The 21,865-nt window shown below is 36.5% G+C and overlaps 2 protein-coding genes across 2 annotated transcripts in view; one reads left to right on the top strand and one right to left on the bottom strand.

The window, feature by feature from the left end:
* MCTS1 (malignant T-cell-amplified sequence 1 homolog) overlaps positions 1–21,865 on the bottom strand; it is a 399,788-nt gene that overhangs the window by 246,845 nt on the left and 131,078 nt on the right. The window contains exon 3 of the mRNA XM_087353602.1: positions 18,486–18,521. The gene's annotated coding sequence lies outside the window, so the exon portion shown is untranslated. The remainder of the gene's footprint in view (positions 1–18,485; positions 18,522–21,865) is intronic.
* Mip (Myoinhibiting peptide precursor) overlaps positions 1–21,865 on the top strand; it is a 63,085-nt gene that overhangs the window by 16,441 nt on the left and 24,779 nt on the right. The window lies entirely within an intron of this gene.

Raw genomic sequence — 21,865 nt, 5'->3', positions numbered from 1 at the left:
TGATCATTCCATTTATTTCCCTATAATTCACTGTAACGCACGTGTAACGGGAGAACCTAGGGCGGCCTCTAAACCGCTGCAGTACTTAGCGTTGTCCGCTGTTCCCCACTTATACAAACAGCGGATTGATAACGCGGTAAAGCTTAGGACATAAATTTGACGGGATATGATTATGAAATACGCCATAGCCACGTCTTTCCAAATCCTTATATACTCCTAACTCACTACAATCTTTCCATCTTATTTGCCGTCATATAATCTTTATGTAACGACAATTTCTCAGCTCAGATATCAGTGAAGACGAACAGTTGGTACGCGTGACACAAATGAAAAGATTTCTAAGTACGCATAATTTTTGTCAAAGAAAAGTTTTTGAACGCAGCAGTAACAAAATTAACCTAGAAGGAAATGTTAATTTAAGTATGGTTATGTGTGGTTTAGAAGGAACAGAACGTTTAGTAATAGTAGGTTTACTCTGACTTTTGCGCAAGAAACGTAAATTTGAACAGCGTTCTCCAAATGAAAGGAATAATAAACTGAATTTGCAGTGAATAAAGTTTGGTGATTTTTTTCTAGCAACATTTTGTACATTAAAAATTGCATGGTTGCGTTTTTTTTATATAATTTCACCCTCTTCGTACACTTACGAGTTCTGCTACGAATTATCTGAAATCATATTTTAGAAATAATACTTATGAATGAAAGGACGATGCCACTTTTATGATTCAGACGTGGACGGATTACGAACATGCTGTAACAGTATTACCAGCTAAGATTCAACATTAAGCTCTCTACTATCTTGTCAAGTAATCGTATATCTGAATAATCTTCAGCATCATAAAAATAAATAAAATGATTCAAAATATTACGTAACTTACTAGAATACTTGAGCAGAAAGACTACAGTAGAAAATACGTTGTAATAAAGCCGATCACATATAGCACACTGTATGGAGTAAAATTATTTCTCCTTATAGCACGTTTCTACACGCATTTCTCATAAAATCATTACAAAATGTACTTTCTGCTTAATTTTGAATACACATTATATCGTACCGAAGCTGACTAAAATTAAATTTAGAAGATGATAATTAGTACAGACAACTCCAAAACAAAATCCCTGAAATCCGGTTAGTAGCTTCTGAGATGAAACATACTGACACGCAGACAAAATAACGGGCGTGCTCCCATATTACGCGTTCATTTATTGCGCCTTCTAAAAGTTAAATCACAGATCTGCTGAATGTTTTAACGCACAATCAGTTTCATCTCTGTAATTTGCGTCCTTGCAAGATTACAGCCCGTCGCTTTGCAGCTGTTTCGCCAGCTACCTGTTGCACGCGCTGAATTTGACGCGGGCAGCCTCTAAATCAACTTGCAACGCTTCAGCTGCTGCCAGCGGATTCACTCACGGGATACGGATAAAGGAGAAAATTGAATCCCGACGAGAACGCCCTTCAATAAAAGCATTTCCTCGTGTTTATGACGACAGCCACAGTGACTGTGTGAGCGTACCGCACAGAAGGTGATCTTCTCGTGCTTATCGAGGAAGACTTTGAACACGTACAGATCGTGTTTGGTTCCCTTTCTTACTCTTTATATTTCCTTGTTCGCTTTTCCTCCTACCTTGTCGTCTAACCGTATGTTCATATATCCAAATATCCATCCTATATATTTTTAAAAATGGTTAATACTTCCATTAATATATGTACTCCATGCCATGTGCTGAACACGTATGTGGATCACATTGCAGAGATACATCTCTTTTAAGTAGTTAATTACAACAGAATTAATCTCGAAATGGTGTACACCCCAGGTGTACATTGCTTCAGGATATCCCAGGATATAACCGCAGGCAGATAAGGGGGGTCCACTTCAATGGATTTCTAATCAGAGCTTTGTAAACATCGTTAGTGTTTCCCCCAACACTAACTTATCTTGAATATTAGTGCGAATATAATGTCGTTAATTTTATTCAGCGTTCGTTCGGAAAAAGAGACACGGAAGAAAGCCAACAGTTTAATAAACATGACTGTAATTAGGATAACCAACTACAAATAAAAGTGCCAACCGCTACGCCTTTAAGGATAAATCTTACAGAAGCTTTCCAATTAAGAAAATAAAACGTTCCTCCTGAAATTCTGTCTCTGAGACAAGTTTTCAAATGAAACTGCCATCAATAAAAATAACATATAGGTTCCTTTTACTGGCTAATGGTTCAAATATATTGGAGACACAAATTAATGTCTTCATTTATAAGTCTTTATGTTGCAAAGAATGCAGACTGGAAGTATAATTAGTTAAAGATCCCATTGTCATAAATAACAGTCTTTTGTCCCCCCTTTCTTCTTTCTTCAAATCGCCTTTGTCTAGCCCACACTAAATGCAGAATCTCGACGGCAAATGTTCCCCTTTAGTTTTGTGTTCTAACAATAATATTCAATGTAACTAGATTCCAGTTGCTGTCATTTACATAGCAGGGCAGAGAACGAGAATCCTATTTAAAATTTCTTTAAATTCTTTCTTCTCTTTGTTTTTATTCCTATACATGTTGGAATGTTTCATTGAGAAAACGTTTTTCACAAAAAACAACCGAAATTGTTTAAATTAAATCCTTCGATTATGTTCTGCGTTCTTTGAACAAAATTAATAAACTGAATGTATAAATAGCAAAAATGTCTGTCTCCGTTCGCGTATTTTATCACAAACTACCCGTTCTATTTCGGTTATGTTTCATATAGAGTGATCAATGTTAAATATTTGATTTCAGTTCGTGTGTGCCCGATATGTAAACAGTGAGAAGCTTCAAAACTTGCATTCATCATTAAATGCTATTACAATGATTCAATCAAGGTTGATAGGACTGGCGTGGTGTGTGAAATGGTAACAATAAATACAAAGTTTCGGCCAACGAACATGTATCAAAAGACAAAATACAAAACCTAAGCTCAGGTGGGATCATAATATTAAAATAGATCTGCAGAAAAGATGCGATAGGGCGTGAACTGCATTCACCTGATTCAAAACAGTAACCAGTGGCGGTGTCTTACGGAAATGAACCTTTAGTTTCTGTAAAAATGCTAACGTCTTGACTGACTGAATGACTTCGTTTCTTAAGGACTGCTCCGTGAAGTGTCTGATATTACTCTACATTAAATAAAAATCAAATTAAATTATTTTATTACTTATAAATACCACATGGCGCAGAAAGCTTATATATATATATATATATATATATATATATATATACAATTAATATCTACAGATTTTATTAAATAACTCATAATCGGTATGCGGTTAACCTTGCAGAACCTACAGCGTCATCACCAGGAGCACGAAGGAACAATATTTCAAATGTAAATTTATGTTGGTATTAAATAGAGATACATCATACATAGTTTAATAATTTTATTTCGCATTCCAGAGAAAACAACTCGTGTACACTGGGTAACAGATTCTCAGTTGTATGCGTAGTATGGTACTACAGGAATTTCGAATATATGTACATGCACTTCTGATAAATTATTAATTTCTACTGAAAACTCATGAGCGTTTTACTGCTCAAATTCTCACCGTTTATTGGCATTTGTGTAATAACACGGAGCAATCCTTTTACTTGAGTTTAACAAAGAAAAATATTTTCCATATGCGCACTTTGTATAGGCCCTTACCAACAGAAGCGCTCTGTAATATATCCGTTTATATACATGTTGTTGTTCTGTACACCGCCTATATTAAATATAAATATCTGTACACAATCACGAAACATGCCGCATGGATAGGTATATAAATAATTTGAACATTCTACAAAAATTACTTCAGAACGCGACCTTACACATAAATCATTTTGCGAGTAGGATCCGATATATGGACTGTCAGAAGCAACCATGGTATCATATTGGGGATTCTGCAAATTCAAAACAAACACAGCGTTTGGCAAGCCTAATCTGTAATACCATCAGCATCGGAACATAAATAACAGTATTGGCAATAGAAACCACGCCTCAGGCTAATAATATATTCGTAAATATTGTGCTCTCTGGAATAAGCTTATGAATTTCCAGTTTTTTATCTTGGAACAGACTTAAATTTCCAAGAATTACATAGAAGGAAAATATTTGCAGCACAGAAATAGATAACATTTTATATTTTTATCTAAGACTTGTTCACATCAAAATTGCTTACTTTTTGCGATGATAATAATGACATTTAGACACTTAAAAGTACGTTGTCTGAGTGGCATTATCTTTCAGCTAATAATGTAATCGAAGCTGTGTGAGAAAAGTAAAACTTCATGACTGTTGAATTTTTTTTACGGTTGAGTGCGTTGTATGAACCAAAACGAAAATTTTGGGGCCTTCAAATTGGTCCTCAGCTGGTGTGTTATAATGACAAGTAGAACCTTCGTGAAATAATTTATCCAGTAGGATGAGTTGACGGGACATATAATGTTTAATGCCCAGTGGAACACAAATCAGGGATAATAAAATAATTACTTCGAATACAGAGAGTAATATTTTGCCTTTTAAATATGGGTATGAAACAATTTTAATAAAATTAATAAATTAATCGTGGAAATTTAACATTAACATTTAGAGACAGAATTTTTTATCTTTTGTCGTTAAATATTTTTGTGCGTTCGTTAATGAAAGTTGCAAAGAAGTGTCTATCAGTTTTGCCATGTCCGTCTGTCAGTTCGTCCGTCTGTCTATCCAAATATAATAACTCGATAAACGCTGAGCGGATTTTAAATACTGTATTACAGAGTTTAAAATTCCTTTACATTTCAGTTCTATTTATATCAGACAACAATAACGGGCATCCTACGCAAATACCTGTGTGGATTTGCACAAGGAAGTAACTGGGTGGGAAATCCATATTCGGAAAATTTACAGGCTATGCACAAAGGTAGAATGAAAAATTTCTAGGAACTCCCGAAGTTCTTATGCTACGCGCGTATTTCATAACTTCAGAAGTTTACGAATACCACAGTAACCGTATGATCCCCACTCGATAAAATTTATAAAATTGAAACGTGGGCGGATATTTATGCGATATTTTAGGCAAAAGGTTGAAGAGTATGAAATACGTCATGATTCTAGTATCTCTTCCATCAAGACAAACCTAGCGTCATAGTATTCGCCGTACGAAAGAGGGATCGCTAAACAGTTAGTCTGCAAAATTCAGCGCTCAAATGAAATATGTAAATTGAACATAGAAATCCGGGACTATGAAAACAATCGGTCATTAGACAGTGCACTGTTCTCCCATTGATCGTGACGAGGATTACAAAAACTTTAAAATGGGTACAATTCTAGTTTTGAATTAATTGTTTACCATACCCGCAATTTTAATTCGCAAGCCACAAACTGATTTGTTGAAATTCGTTCCAAAGTTATGCAGTAAAAACAATGCGTTATGTGACCTTTTAAAACCCAGTATGCATCATATTCATTACCGACAAAATGAAAAGGTCTACAATATTCCACACGTCCGTCCCTCACTTCCTCTCCCACCTTTCTTCTTCCTTCTTCCTTCCATCATTAGATCGTACTACATCGGCATTCAATTAGACAGTCTGACAAATCACATAAAAGCATAATTAACTGCACAAAATGCATTCTTACACAAAGTAATTATGTTTTTGGCCTGTATACAATACTTATCGTCAAATGAGATGAGGATAATTATCATAAATGGGGAAAATAATTTGGAATAAGGCAGTAGAGGTTCTATCTGGAAATTTGTCTGAACAGATCTAGAAAACCATATAGTTGTTAACCCGACTGGAATTCAAACACGGTATCTTCCGAAAACATGTCCATAGGTACAGTCTTAATATAAGTACACAAGAAGGAAACACAATATAACTCCCAAGAAAAATCCCACGTGCGAATAAGCGAAATAATACGTTTCTATACACAAACACTGCTGAATCGAAGGTGAACATTTCTGTTCCATTAGCGATACAGTTAGTGCGATGTGTTCGGTGTGAAATATTCCAGGATCCATATCACAGTATCGTAACATAATTACTATTACGTTGTATATATGTGAGCTAAAAAGCAAGTTCGTGTAATAGCGTGTTCTGTGAGTTCGTTCAATACTTGCATGAATCAAATGGCATCACTCAACACTTTCTCGTCTTACTAATGCCTGTGTACCGTCAACCAATCGATTCTGACATTCATAACGTTTGAAAGGAATTCACACACGCACCTCGCAAACCTCAGACCTTTGACAACGCAGTAAGCCAGGAAAGATCTACTCCGATTGGAAGCACCGTATTTAACTTAATACGATGCGCAATTTTTCAGTCCTAATATCATATTCACTCACGTGTTTTATGGGTCATTTTATCTTAAAAATATCGTAAAAATTTGACTCCGTTCGATCAGTTCTGTCTGGAGTTTTACTATGAAACACAAATTAAAAGGTGCGAGAACATGAAGGTAGACAATTTTCTCGGAAGGAAATTTGTGTGTTGAAAATAAAACACAGGAAAATGCAATGAAATCTTACAAGCTGTTTCTTCTTTATGGTCGTTTGTTGTTATTAATACTCTATTACAAACGATACCAATCAATTATAGCCAACTTAAATGTGCAGTCACTATAATGCTGTTATTAATTTTATGATTATGAAGGTAAAAAGTACTTCTAAAACGTCGGTTAACTTATACCAGACAACACGGAAAAACGCAAATGAATACTGTCAGTCATTTTCACATTTAATAGGTGTTTTCCAAGAACAAATGTCTGTAAATTTTCTCCCTTCATCTTAAATTATCTGTATGACATGACCCTTGATTTAATCAACCTAACATAATTACGAGAAGTTTAAAACTAGAACTCTTATTATTTAACAGTCTCCAAACCATTTCATCTCTGTTATTTAGAAATATTCATATTGGTATTTTGTTCCTAGGCATCTTAAACTTTATTCTGTATTCACAGCCGGAAATAAAGACAAATATCAGAGAAGATTAAGAGCTCCACGTATTTGAAACTTCAGGTTTGTAGGGAATATATATTCTCTACTGAATTGTAGAATATATTTTATCTTAACTTGCAATTCTAAAACATTACAAATGATCTCTACTGAATGGGCATATCGACACAGTGCGTTAAACGCATCGTTATCTCCCGACTTCTACCTTTATATCAGAAAATACTACATCAAATGGTCATTTGTATCACCTTGCCTCACTGAAAAGTCAAGATTTTCCTCCGAATGACAATCCTCTAAATCCGGATATACGAGTATTTTTCGGGAGAAGCTCCGGGTGGTAAAAACCACGACAGTGGTGCCATTTGTCTGGCTAGCTGCACGATAAAGTCGAACCCTCCCAATAGAAGGTAGTAACGGAAAAGCTCGCATAAGAAGTGATTTAAGGCAGAGGTTTACAGATGAAGTCGAATTTAACAAGTGATCATCGAAGTCCTGAATTCAAATAGGTTTACAAAAAGTTGACAATATTGCACAAAATATCATTACAGCCATTTATAATCTAACTTCAGAGAACAGAATTTTTCTTGACGAGCTAAACGTTGCTAAAATATCTAAGAAATTATACAATTTCTCGTTTTTATGGAACCTAGATATATCTTTCTCACTGTTGTGTATAGAACCACTAAGTGGTATCTACACGCCACTTAATCATTTATTATAGTAAAATTAATGATATTAATAATATGATGGGCTGGATATGTAGCTAGATTGAAAGATGCGAGAAATGTTTAAGTTGTCATGTGCTCGAGGCGTGAATATACACGGTATTGGTTGTTTGGTTTCTGCCGCCAGAGAGGTTGTCGACGCTAATAGACAAGTATATAGATTAATTTAGGGCATGTCATAACTTTCAGAATTAAGCGCCGCTGTCAAAATCAGCTGGTTAAAGGAGCTATTTATGGAATTTAATTAAGACTGAAGGGAGCAATGTCATAAAGGCGTCTTTAGTGAGACTGAAACTTTGTGAAGGAACTGCACATTTCCTGAAAATTTACAATTAAATGTGTGTTAAATTCACTGGTGTAAGGTGAGTCTACTACTTTATGGAGCTCCATCCATCTTCCTTCAAGGACGACATGAGTATGAGAACTGGAGATTCATATGGCTCAGTACAGACTCCAACGGCGTAGTCTTCTACACGCGACATTATTTCTAATCTGTTTGTTTATTTTACAAATATATATAAATATGGGCCCAATCTGTCATCATGCGGTGACCGCGCAGTCACATTGTGGCGGCTGTTGGAGCCCTCAAACATTGGGGTTATGGGTTTGAAACCCACTCGAAGCGTGGATGTGTTTCTTCAAGAATGTGGAGAATTTAAGGGTGCCTTGAACTCAAGAACATGCTCAATTGTCGACTACTTTCTCTGCAGCAAACCAATCTCGAAAGACCAGGGGAGTAAGCCAATAAACACACCACTTTATTGAAAGACGGGAGGAAAATAAACAGGAAACAGATGGGCCGTAATAAGACACGACAAACGCGTGTTTGTAAAAGTCTCCTTTAATTACGACACTTGACTATAAGACGCGGTCTCGTAAGTAGTTTAAACAGAGAACTCTACACTCCTACAGCATACCTCGTGCGAAGTTACACAATTCTAGTATATCTCGAATAAAGAAAGGCAACCGACTATTCCCAATGTGGCTAGCGAGGTATTTATTTCAGGTGTCTTATTTATTTATTTAGTGTTCTGTCTGACGACAGGTCCATATGAACAGGATCCTTCCATCCTTTTCTCGGACTGGGACCTGTTCATATACGTTCTTGGCAGATGATCCAGAAGTGGTTTGCCATTGCCTTCTTCTGTGTGTGAATGGAGTAATTGTTGGGATGCCACGGAGGAAAACTCCGTGTTGCCTAGACCACGGCCTTGCCCAACACAAGTTATAAATTCGGGCACCGCCGGGAATCGAACCCGAGACCCCAGGATTACAAGGCCAGCGTTCTGACCGCTAGACCACCTCATCTTATTATTATTTAGTGTTCTGTCTGACGACAGGTCCATATGAACAGGATCCTTCCATCCTTTTCTCGGACTGGGACCTGTTCATATACGTTCTTGGCAGATGATCCAGAAGTGGTTTGCCATTGCCTTCTTCTGTGTGTGAATGGAGTAATTGTTGGGATGCCACGGAGAAACCGGGGAAGCCCCCGGAGGAAAACTCCGTGTTGTCAGGTGTCTTACAAATACTAAATTGTTCAAGTTAAGAAAATGCTTTGTATTGACACAGCGACATTGTTTATTCGGTGAAGTACAATTTTTTGTCCATTTCTTATTCAATCTGTCAATAAATTCTTCCATTATATGTAAATGCGATATTGTCCTGCGTAAACGAAATCAGCCCAATAAAGAGTTTTAAAGTCTCATTCCAACTGCAGAAAACGACGTACGAGTTTACTTTCTGTCACGATCCCATGTAAAATAAGTAGTATCAAAGAAGCAGTTTCAACTGATGATATTCAATTTCAGTTCTAATTTCAAAGTTATTCTGGATATTCATTTCATCTTCGTCCTTTTAAATTTTGCGCATCGCGAAAACATTTCAACTCCAAATCCTTCAACATTCTTGAATTCCCAGTTCCTTTCAGATCGTTTTTCCCCATTTTCTTCAATGTTGGTACACCGTACAAGAAAGACATTCATCACACGTTGTAATGATTGTACGTTGCTTCAGGCTAATAAGTTTAAAGTACAGTTTATTGGTTTATATTTCATGTTGTTACGGGTTAGTATGAAAGTGTAATCAGACTTGAAGCATTAGCATGTTGTGTATAATAGAAGGCTTGCTATAACCATTCAAAGATGGTTCACTAGAATAGGTTTTATTTCAACAAAAAAGGACATTTACATGAATGTAAAAGAATTTTGTAGAAGTTCAATATTTCGGCCGAGGCGTAATGCCGTCTAATTGTAATTATACTCGAAAGGTTGTGTATTCAGCTTATAGACTTACAAGTTCCAGTTTACATGACGTTAACTACACCATCACTTCTTATAATAAAGGACTAATTGTGTTTGTACGCGGCGTTTTGTTGCTAGGCAACCGTACACAATATAAAGTTTAGTCTGTATGCATGAGGATGTCATATAACTCATAGGATCCATTTTATCTATAGACCAATACTAAAACACGCGTCAAGTAATGTTGGGTATAAGATGCCTAAACTGTGCATATAAGACATTCGCTTGTATCTTAACTGTCTTCAGTGAGAAAAAATAAAACGAAACAAAGAAATATTTATCAGGTGGATAGTTGTTCGTATCACAAATCATGTAGTAAACCTATTAGTCACAGAATGGTAAAAAATATGTTCATGAGAAACGTATCATATAAGCATAAATTCGAATTAAAGTGGTATTTGTGCGAAATAGATTTATAAAACTTTCCCTTTGACTTTACTCATACAATGAAATAGAATACTCCTTTATTTATTTCAGAGTCTTTATGTACTTACACATCTTAAAACATCAGTCACTATATTAAGAGTGTGAAAAGAAGTTGGACGTAATATCAGCATGATTATTTAAAGCCGGTTGCTTGTTTTAACTAAAAGGAATATAAAAGTTTGTCCCACTATACGCCATGTAGGCGTTTGGGGTGAGTGGAGGTATAGCTCCTCTCTTCCTTGACCTCGGCACTAGATGGGGGTGAGTGGTCAGCATCACGCCCCGGCCGGCTGTACGGTAATATTTTCTTCAAAAGGCTTTATTTTGTCCTTTAAAATTAATCTGAAAATACAATCATAAAATTCCTGTTTCAGATCAAAGGAATTAAATTTTAATTTTAATGTTCCTTTTTTGCACAAGTCTTTCATAACGAACCCATTAAGTAGAATGTTATCGACAAATACATAACGAATCACGAATTTATTCATTGGAATAAGCTATAACACTGAATTTGCAAGTACGGTGTTTATAAAGAAGCATTAGTACTTCATTGACAATAGACAAATGCTTTCATTTGCGCAGACCTAAGCACATGTATTGTAACGCCAAAATACCGCGGTGGTTATAATGGCAAATTACTACAAAAGTTCAATTCACTTATTGTCCATGTTAACTATCCACAGCTCAGGCATACAATACACCCATTAGCTGTCACAGGAATAACTGGACTGTATGCAAACGACAGTACATACGGACCAAGTAAAAATTTAAAACATCTTCCATAATTTCGTTGGTTCCAAAGTATTCTCTAAACTCGCGTGTTCCAGCCCTTCACAACATGGAACCTTTGTCAGACAAGACCCAGACCAAAACCAAAGATCATACACTGAAATTAAACTACAGGAATTTGAATGGGGGCACCAAAATAACAACAAAGAATTTTCTTGTCCCAGTATTATGTTGGAATTTGTTCATTGTCTGAGCTACATTTAATATACACGATGTTTCGGGAGTTGGTTCTACTCTGTTCTTCATGTGACTGGTTGTCGGTATATTAACCTACATTTCATTATTATTTTATTTTAATTTCATTCTAATTTACAGATTAACAGCGAATATACAGGTACAGCACAAATCACACAGTAAAGAGCATTAAATTATTTGTCCTTAATCGTTACACACAACTAACAACAACAACAACAAAGCGTCTGGAATCGAATTTAAGATCTTAATAGCATTGTTTTATATATATATATATATATATATATATATATATATATATATCAGTCTGGTATACTTTTAACCTCTTTTTCTTTGAAACTGGGGCATTAAACTGGACCAACACGGCTGTAACTAAAAATTCACGTAATATCATTAAGGTAGAATCCTTTATAAATCCCGTATTTCAGTAAAATGAGACGGTCGCTTTCTGACATGAACCATATAGCAGCGGACATGTTTCGTACTTCGTAATGAGCTCATTTTAGAGACTAAACTTCATGTAAAAAAAACTCATGCAAATAATTAATGTCTTCATGGATCGATAGACCCGAATGTAAAACTTTTAATAATGAGTACGACTGACAGACGAACTGACGTATAGGCAGACGAAACAAATCTAATAGCCGTTATCTGTTTCCTCGTGAAATCAACATACAAATTAAACCCACTATTACGGTCACAAAATATCAGAATAAAAAAAGTTTAATAGTGATCCCCTGAACTATAAATGCACCGGTAACTGTAATTACCACGTGATCGATGACCGTGCTTAATTTCTTGACCCGAATTTCATTCGAAATAAATATCGACATGATATTAAAAACTTTTTGGTGCGATAAGAGGTCGGCAAACGAGTGTCATTAAAGGTCTGTAAATTTCAACTTTTCTCTCGACAATGCTCTATGATGAGGAGGGGAGAAGCCGCTATGAGTCGTAAAGTTTTGTAATGTCGGGAATATAACCTCTGGAAGCGTCGATGCTATCACTCTACTCGTTTCAGTGTGCCGTAGGTTCGCGATTTTATAACAGGTGTTAAATGCAAAGAAACGCCTTCGCAATGAGCAGTGTAATGAATATGGCAACAGAAATTCTGCAGTAGTTGACCCAAAAACAGGTTAATTATACTATTCTGTAATCGAATATTTAATTTAATTCTGGATTCATTTATATTGCCAGTGAGAACGATAATATAATCGAATTAAAACTAATATTTGTTTTCTGTAAATTCAGATGCATTATTTTGTTGACGTTAGAACATTCTACTAACTTATTGAATTTAATATCTAAGTTTTTACTTCTCGTAAGTGCCACCAACAACCAGCTGTAATCCTGATTACACCAATACACGTGTCGCTGATTTTAATTATAACAATTTAATGTAGTAAATCCCTTCTTAAAACGCTAATATTAGCACACCTAGTCAATAAATTTACCGCTTTTATGGGGCCTAAAGAATAATTACCTTGATCACAAAAGTCTCCTACTTGTCTCGAATCAGAGCCAGATGAGTTCAATCCAAATACATATATCATATTAATATTATCCCCTCCTCCAATCACTGCTCCCCCCAAGTAGTCTCTTCATTTCGTATTTCCCGTCTAAAATTCTGTGATTACTTTTGATCTATTCCATGCGTGCTACATACAACCCAAAACGATATTTGGTGACTTTAAAATTATTAACTTATAGTTATTGTCGTGCAGTCGAAAACAGGTTATAATTACAGGAAATAATTATGATTATTAAAATTAACCTGTGTGGGTATTAGGGTTAATGGCTGCGTGACTGAAGTCATGTGGAAAGAAGCGGCTCTGACCAATAAAATTTACTTTCCCAGCATTCGGTACAATAAACAGCAGATCCTAACACACGTCAATACATCCGGAATCCGTGCTGTGATTCAAACCCTGAACCTGTATAATATAACAGGAGTGCCTACCACTCAACAGCCACATTCAATCCAAATTATTGTCCCCATCTAAACTACATGTCCCACCCATTTGTCTAATAATATAAAGGTGCACAAAAGGTCCATTTCCACGTGTGTTGTCTTCCATTTTCCTGCTCTCATATTACGGTAGCAGTAGTTTGTAAAATCGTATTCGAAATCTACCTAGCTACACTCTTAGTCACTTGTCTTATTCTCCGGTGTATTTAAAACAAACCCTGAGAGCAAACGCCCAAACGCATGCCTCATCATCATTCATCATAACAGCGCCTCGTCCGACTTTATACAAACTCTGGCAAAAGGGTTTGTTTATTCACCTAAGACCTCCCTCTTATCTCACCTTCCTTATTTCTGACCGAATACCGTATTTAGCACTTTATTCTTAAACTGCCGTAATTCACGTTGTCTGCTTTGCTGAATTTCAGTCATTAACGCGGTCGTGTTGTGGGGCTGGTAATTCTGTAGACTTGACGTTTAATTTTAATTCCTTGGCCCATCATAACAAAGATGCGGTGGAAATTCGTGTGCAATTCCACAGATGTTTTTAAAACTAAGCTTCAGACAACAGCAACTCTTGTGGGGTTGGAACTGGAATTAAAGCTTTTGCGTGTAACCGTAAAAACCTCTTTGCGTTTACGAGAGTCCGTCGTCCTTACCCCCTCGCCATCGCACTCGCCAGAAATTGTTACTTCCGCGGTCTCAACTCAGAAAAAAAAAATTATAATATTTACTTTAAAATTCCTTCAAAAGATGGTGTAGTACATATGTCAGTGAACTACACGGGAAACAAGATCTAAAATGACACTTCATTTATGTAGCACAGTTCAATGTCCCCAAAGAATAAATTACAGTCCCCCCCCCCCCAATTGTCATTTATTTCCCAAAAATAACACTTTTAGCCCGAAACTTTATTTTAATGAAAACTGTTTAGGAGATAAAGCAATATATGTTGAATTTATATATTTTGCTAACTGACGCCACAACGCATTAAGTAAAAGATACCGTAAAGCAACTTTATTTTAGTACTGTACAACTTACCTCGGCTACTTTTTTATCGTTCTACACATACAACCTGACCAAACATACTTAATATGAACTCAGAATAGTTGATTAATGGCTTCTCTTGTGCATATACATATGTTGTAATCACGAAAATACACTGAGAATTAAATCAATAAAACTATTATCACGGTTATTAAAACACAATTATCGTCTATATCTTGTTATGTTATTTATAACACAATATTCTGTAGTGCAATTTACATTCTTGTGGTATTTCAGAATGTGAGATTAAGGATTACATTTCCTACCGAAACTCTAACCAAGTTTGTGCTCATACATTTCCAGAATATTTTTCCACCTATCGCTATGTAGCAATTCAAAATGTGACTTTATATACAATTAACAGACATGTATATAACATAAAAGAAATTTCATGAAGCAAGAGTTCTTCAGATTAGAAGGTAACAATGGTTAAGAAATTTCCTACCTTTTACTGAACACGAAATTTTATCATTTTATTTACAAGTCTGAACCCTAACCTGAACAAAATAAATTCAGTCAGATTTCAGATAATATATATTAAAATTAACGTTAAAATTGTCCTCCCATCTGCGTTGTTTTAAGTGAAGACTGCACGTAAGCTTGCCCCTTACACTACAGTTTAACACCATACCAGCTTAATATCGTAAAATAGTGAGATCGAATACGTGTCTCGTATTTCCAAATAACATCAGGATGTATGCAGTGAAGTTCATTCCGCGTTTTCATTATCTGTACTGAACTCTGAAATTTAACTATCCATTTGACATTTTGTACGGATTAATGCAAATAGTTCGTTATTTTATTTAACTAAATTAATTATTTAAATTTGCTTTCTAATATACGGATCCCGTAAAACAATGTGGCTAAATGTTAAATGTATGCATGCAATATTGATCCGTACCCGGTCTGCATTTTGAATTTCAATTACAACACTGGATTTTTTCCCCGCGATGTTATTACATCAATGTGTCAGAAGTTATAAGATGAATATATCGGACTATAGACAACACATGATCATTTGTTGTTGCCCCTTTAGGCTGATTGTTATCATCACATGCCTCGTTCTTGTCCTCTGCTCATTTCTGCTCGTCAAAAAATCAAAGTTTCACAGCTTCACGCTGAGCCCTATCCTAGACCACGTGATTTTAGTCCTTATCAATTTTTTTTAATATTATCCTTCGGTCTTCCAACGTCTCTTCTGTCAGATTCTTCAACTAAAATGTCGTATTCCCTCTACACGTAACCTGCGATCCACTTCCTATCGATTGATTTAATCGTTCTAACAGCAGATCCATTAGATGAACAGCTTTGATCACTAGACGCTCAAGTATGGATGTTGATACGGAATTGTATACTTGAACATATCGAAGAAAGAGACGCTGGAGCGTTAATCTGGAGACTGTACTAATGCGCTATGACATTTAATAAACCGACTGATACACACTCTTAATCTGAAATATCATGTTGTTGATATGAACGACACCCGTCCGTGTGTCTATGACACAGTGACCACCCCTGATGTAGCCTGTTCATCAGATGGATATACCCTGTTGCAACAATTTATTCGTTGATATGACGCCGTGGGTGACAAGCCGTCGCTTGTAGCACTTGCATACGCTTTCGCTGTCGTCGGCTGCTACATCTCATTACTCAGCATCGACCGTGACAGACGGACGGACAGACAGACAGGGAAAAAAAAAAGGCGAAGGATGACCAATGATATATGCAATTTGGTCCCCTTTCATTCAGAAATCATTATAAAAAAATATTTTGTATTAATGAACATTCCGAACGAGATTGAAATGTGATAATATTCTAAAATATTAAGGTAGGGCCTGACCTAATGAGACATGTTTTTCAGCGTCTAGAAATTGAAGACTTTTCTGAAAATGTACATTCACTATAATATCGCCACCGACATTGCACAAACACACACAGGCCCAAGTCTACCTTTGTCTCTAAATCAGAAGAACATACTGTAATGTGTCACAAAAATTATAAGAGATGTTAATGTCATGACTGTGTAAATGCGCATGAGTCAGTATAAATTATGACTATAACTGGAGATTTAATGCCTGGATAATGGGTACAAAGTTGCATAAAGATGGGTAATTGTATATTCAAGGCACTAGGCTGGAGTTTGTAGGTATGCTGCTCTGAGCATATTACAAGAGGCGCTAGAATTCTAGTAATTACTAGACCTAAATTTAAGTTAAGACAGTAAATTTGTTAAAACATTTGTTTATGGTTTCGCGCGCACAAACAACAAGTACATACAAACGTAATTAATACGTGACACTTTCCTAATAATAATATTAAGATTTTAACCAGGAATTTCCTGAATTAATTGTCTTCGAGGCCCGAATATTCTGACTTAAGCTTTCCACGGCTATCCTCAGTCTCTCCAGGCAAAAGTCGAGTGATTACCTTAAATTAGACCCTTACCGACACTTGCCACATCTCTTCAAGTTATTGTACACCCATTTAACGCTGGCAGTTGAAAAAGCAATGAACCTAAAACTGTGTACGGCCAAAGATCTTACACAAATATACAACTTTCCTAGGCTACATGTTATGTATAATGTGTAACATAACATGTAAGACGAGAGAAATACATCTCTGATGAAATAGGCAGTTTGTTCCTACGATTTACAGCACAGAACATCGATGCCCACCGCCATGAGAAATTCGAATCTCAAACTTTCACTTAATTTTGTATTTTCTAATTTACAATTTTATTTAGTCTGACAGTCCCTTTAATCTTCCTGCAGTTTCTTGCATCCGATTAATATTTTTGTGCCTTTAACCCTTGTTTCATTTACAATACTCTTAACTGCTCTTACTCTCTAAGATTCAGATTTTCTTTCTTTCCTCGTGTCTGTATCTCATCTTACGTATCCATTAACATCCACGTATTTTATTTTTTCATTGCTGTCAACTTCAAAGGAATATAACAATAGCGTTCTCGGGTGTTGAAACCTTCTTAAGAATGTCACAATTTTAAAATGCCTTTGCTACTTTAATTCAATGAGTTACAACGAAAAGCAAAAGTAGGTTACTAGTCTATGGATTAAATGTCATTGCTGTATTGTGATATTTTTGAAGGATAATAGAAACATAATACGCGAAACTGTATGACAGATGCCTATAATAAGCTTCCACATTTATGCTTAACTAAGCACAACTCGTTCTTACAGCAGGGAGAGTTTGATACAAGATGGGCATAGCTCCATTATTATGGGTAAAACTGAATATATTGTTTGCGCTGTTGTCTCCCCTCTCCCGAATTATTTCTACAAATTGATATTTCTTAGTTTGTTTAAACACGCCTTATAATTTCATATATTAAATATAGGCCAAACGCAGGCAAGTGGAAATGAGAAATTTATATATTTTAGTAAAAAAACCTTGGTCTGTATGTATCTAACAGACTACAATACGCAAACTCCCAGAAGACATCCAACTTCTTGTTAACAGATTACAGCTCGTATTTTTCCTGAAGGGACTGAGAAATACAGTGTAAAGCTACAGTGATAATGCACACATTTTAACCGCAAATTCTCTTCTTGGAATTATTCAAGTTCCTAAATATTTAATATTAACGCATTTCTGCTGTTGATTTGTTATGAAAAAACGCTTCAAACTCGTAACTCCAACAGATAAAAAGACCTACATGGCTCAAAACAATGCATGGTATAAAATTCCTCTGGTGTTGGCATTTTGTGTCCTTCTCGGGTGGCGGAACAAGACAGTTGCTTCAGATAATGGAGTCCTGTTACGAATTCGTAACTTCCATCCCCTTTCCAGTCAACATTCCCTGGAGGAAATAGCAGAACCCTACTGACGTGTGGTCTAGCTTTATCTCCGGTTATTCAAATGTTTCTTTTTTCTTCTGGAAAGCATTTTAAAACAGCTTTGTGATGCGGACTGTCACATAAAGCAACGCCTCCAAAATACAGTACTGATAATCATAAATCAGACAAACAACAGAACGAATCAGCGGAGGTTTGTGACAATTACGCAGATGAATTACGTTTTTATTACAATGGAGCATACAAAACATGATCCTAGTAATATCTTTACTTACCGTTAAAGAAATGGCATCCGACGGTCAGGGTTGATTCTGTAACAAAACAAACAAAAAGTGTTAAAAATGCTGTATGTACATTTCGATCGAAACACCTGAAGACCAAAGCGATGATGGAACATGTCTTAAGGAAATATTTTAGAAACGTGTATGCACTAGAGAGGAAACAGAGTCTTCTTACTAAGTCAGTGTACGAGAAGCCAGACTACGTTTTATATCAACCCTATTAACAATCTGTGGACGTATTTTACATTTTTCTCGCGATTTGGTTGGCCATTTTGTTCTTTTTGTCGGAAACCGAAAAGATTAAGTCTCGTTGTCTCTCTTTCAAGTTGTCTGTCTGATGTTTGTCTTCACACACAATTGACTTTGTTTACTTGCGATTACAATAATTTCTCTATACAAACTCCATGCATTCAGAGGTTTATAGTTGCTCAGAGCCAACAAATTTATTGTTTTTATGGATTCCAAAAGTTCATAACCATACAAAAACGATAAAATCATTATAAAACAGTATTAACAATAATATGTACAAATGGCCGCGGCCTGGATTAAATTTCTCTCCGCGGGTCTTAATTTGGTCACCCCTGTCCTAAGCATATCAGCAATAATTCTCGAGAGTAATTACCAATTTGTGCTCTGTCGACAGATTTGCTGTCTGTCTGGGCGGATTTCAGGATAGAGTTTATACCACCCGTAGGAGGTGCAGGAAATCCCCAGGACTCCCACGGGAAATCCCACAAAGACAGAAGCGCTATGGGAGCCCACGGCGAAGTGGTCTGCAGATAGAGGGTCCAGACCTTGCGTCCTCGACCAGAGTTCGGATCATGAGTTCATAACTACGTATATTTTTGCTGAGCCTAGAGTAAAATGCGAAAAGTAGAAATTGATATTGATTCTGGTGTTCTGGGCCTTGACGCCGGGTAGACGTGTTGGTAGACATCAATGTTTCGTAGAAACATGACGTCTCCATTTTCAGGGTTCACGACTGCGAGTCCACACGGCGTCACACTTCAGAAGAATAAAGTCGACATGTTCACCGCCTTGAGAACCGCAAATCCCACAAATGTGGGTTACATTTCTGAAATTACTCTCATGAAATTATGTTGAATAAATATTCATGTAACCCTAACACTTACAAAAACCAGTGAGATCTTTCCCTGCTCAGCCGTAAATGCCATTTTCTGTGTGGTTTCTTGGCAACCGTCTAATGTACCAACCAATCGCTGCCGAATTCCTAGCAGTGTTCGCTCTAACGTTCATGTATCACGAGGTAAACGTAACAAGAGATGTTGTAGAAGTCAGTTCTCTGCTAGCACTCAGCACAAAATACCATCTTGACTCTAGCTCCAGAGCATCGTTTGTTGCAGTATCTTATCACACGAAGGTAGACCGATTTTAAGATGGAAACTTTGCATCTGTGCTCTAAAGAGTTATAAAATGTAATGTGTAACTCTGAGGGCGTAGTCTACAATCTTCCCGCTCAAACCAGAAACGAGTGAGGGGCCTCCATGAGCACATAATGAACCTTCCGGTTCCACAAACGTAGACGAATTTCCGCACCAGCTGAGAGACCATAATTTTCTCCAATAGACCGCTACCCCATAAAGTTAGACGTAATACCGCGTAATTTATTGGTATCATTTGTATTTGGGAGTAGGCCGGCTGTAGTACTTTCCTTTCGCTTCTGTATAACATCTCCAAACAGAATTGTTTTCCGTTTTTTTCGCATTTGATGTTGCACCATCTTCCTCTCTTTTCCTAAGAGTGGTTATTCACTTATTTTCAAATAGCCTTGGGATGAACTCTGTCCACTGTATTAGGATTACCACAAAGATTCTGTACACAGTGTTACCAGCTTTTGTGTTTTGTCCCGCAAGTGTTGTTTGCATTTACACAGTATATTCAGAAAGGTTTTACCTGTGTCAGTTCTGAAAGGGGGTGGTAGGCATGTATCAGTATGCAGGTAGATCAGAGGTCAACAACAGCGGATTTCCCGGTGGGCATTTAGGTACCAACACAAAGAATCCCACGCCGTCTCTTTGAGTTGGTAGCTGGCGTTCGCTCATCGACGAAATTTTAGTGGATTCACAATAACAACTCAACTGGCCTGCAGCAGTCGGCACACTTTATTCCACAGGGTCCAATTTAAAAATACATATATTCAAATCCCTACCCGGGCCAAACTACAATCATGACATTTGTACTTTATTCAGAGGCTTTAATGTTACGTTTTAAATTAACAAAACGCTACAGGACACAAATATTACAGTTATATTTTTTCACTTTAAAAGTTTAAATTTTGTTGAAAAGCGCACTGTTTCTTTGACGCCAAATCTGTATATGTGCGTTTATAAATATTAATATGCCCTGATAATGAAGGCAGCACTTTTCTCAGAAAAGCTGGCACGTAGCTAAAATTCTAACAGCGTAACAATCCAGGGCTATCGATATTAATATGTCCAGCTTTTTATTCGATAAATTAATCTGAGAGCCATATTTCAATTTGACCGTGCATAATTATTGTTCCGTTTTGTTAAAGGAACAAAGAAACGATCGAAACAGGACCTCCAGCTTCTACTCCCGTTCTAAATGAGGTCACACAAGTTTTATGCCAGTGCTGTGTTCTGTATTTTCCTGCAATCGAAAACATTTACACTTCTGTATAAGAACCATGTTTCTTGGACTCCGGACAGCTGTGTTCGCCCTGTAACGAGCGATAACGGAAAAGTTTACGACATTCAGGCGACGTCAGAAGCAGACAAAAATCCGTTTTATATGATAATATCAAAATGGCAGCCTCCAGCCCAGAAGCCTGGAGCAACTGGATTCAGTTTGCATTGAGAAGCACTATGTTTAACGCAGTCACAGAGGAATTAGTCCCTTCATGACACATAAGAGCGCGTTGTGTAAGAGACTGAAGTACTTTAAAAGCACACAAACTTGTTTTTGTGAAGTAATTAAGTACACGATTGTTCGTAGTAGCATTGGTTACATTTATAGACTTTTTTGTATTAGATGTAGGAGAATGTACAAAGCCATAGCCGACTGAATAATCACCCTGCTAACTGGCAGTGATCTCTAGACAGCTGTTTTTGCCAGTGAGGAAATAAATTAAATATTTGTATCTGCAAATAATTGTTGTTTCTACAGCCGAACACTGGCCTGGAATTGTAAAAAGTATTAAACTTTTGTAGCATACGACAGGAAGCATTCAAATATTGGAGCCACGTTACAGCAATTTTCATATGCGGTCTGTTTCATGCGGATGTAATCGAAACCAATGGAAACTCACAGAAATAGATGAATAAAGCTATAAAATAGATTAACAGGCCTATCTGTTTTGAATGAAAGTGGAAAAAGCAATGGCATTATTTCGC

This window comes from Zootermopsis nevadensis, unplaced genomic scaffold, assembly GCF_977971745.1.
Source record: "Zootermopsis nevadensis isolate Lab colony 2312 unplaced genomic scaffold, Znev_1.0 Znev_ptg000022l, whole genome shotgun sequence".
NCBI lineage: Eukaryota > Metazoa > Arthropoda > Insecta > Blattodea > Termopsidae > Zootermopsis > Zootermopsis nevadensis.
Note: the sequence above shows the minus strand (reverse complement) of the source record. Positions and strands in the feature narration are given on the sequence as shown.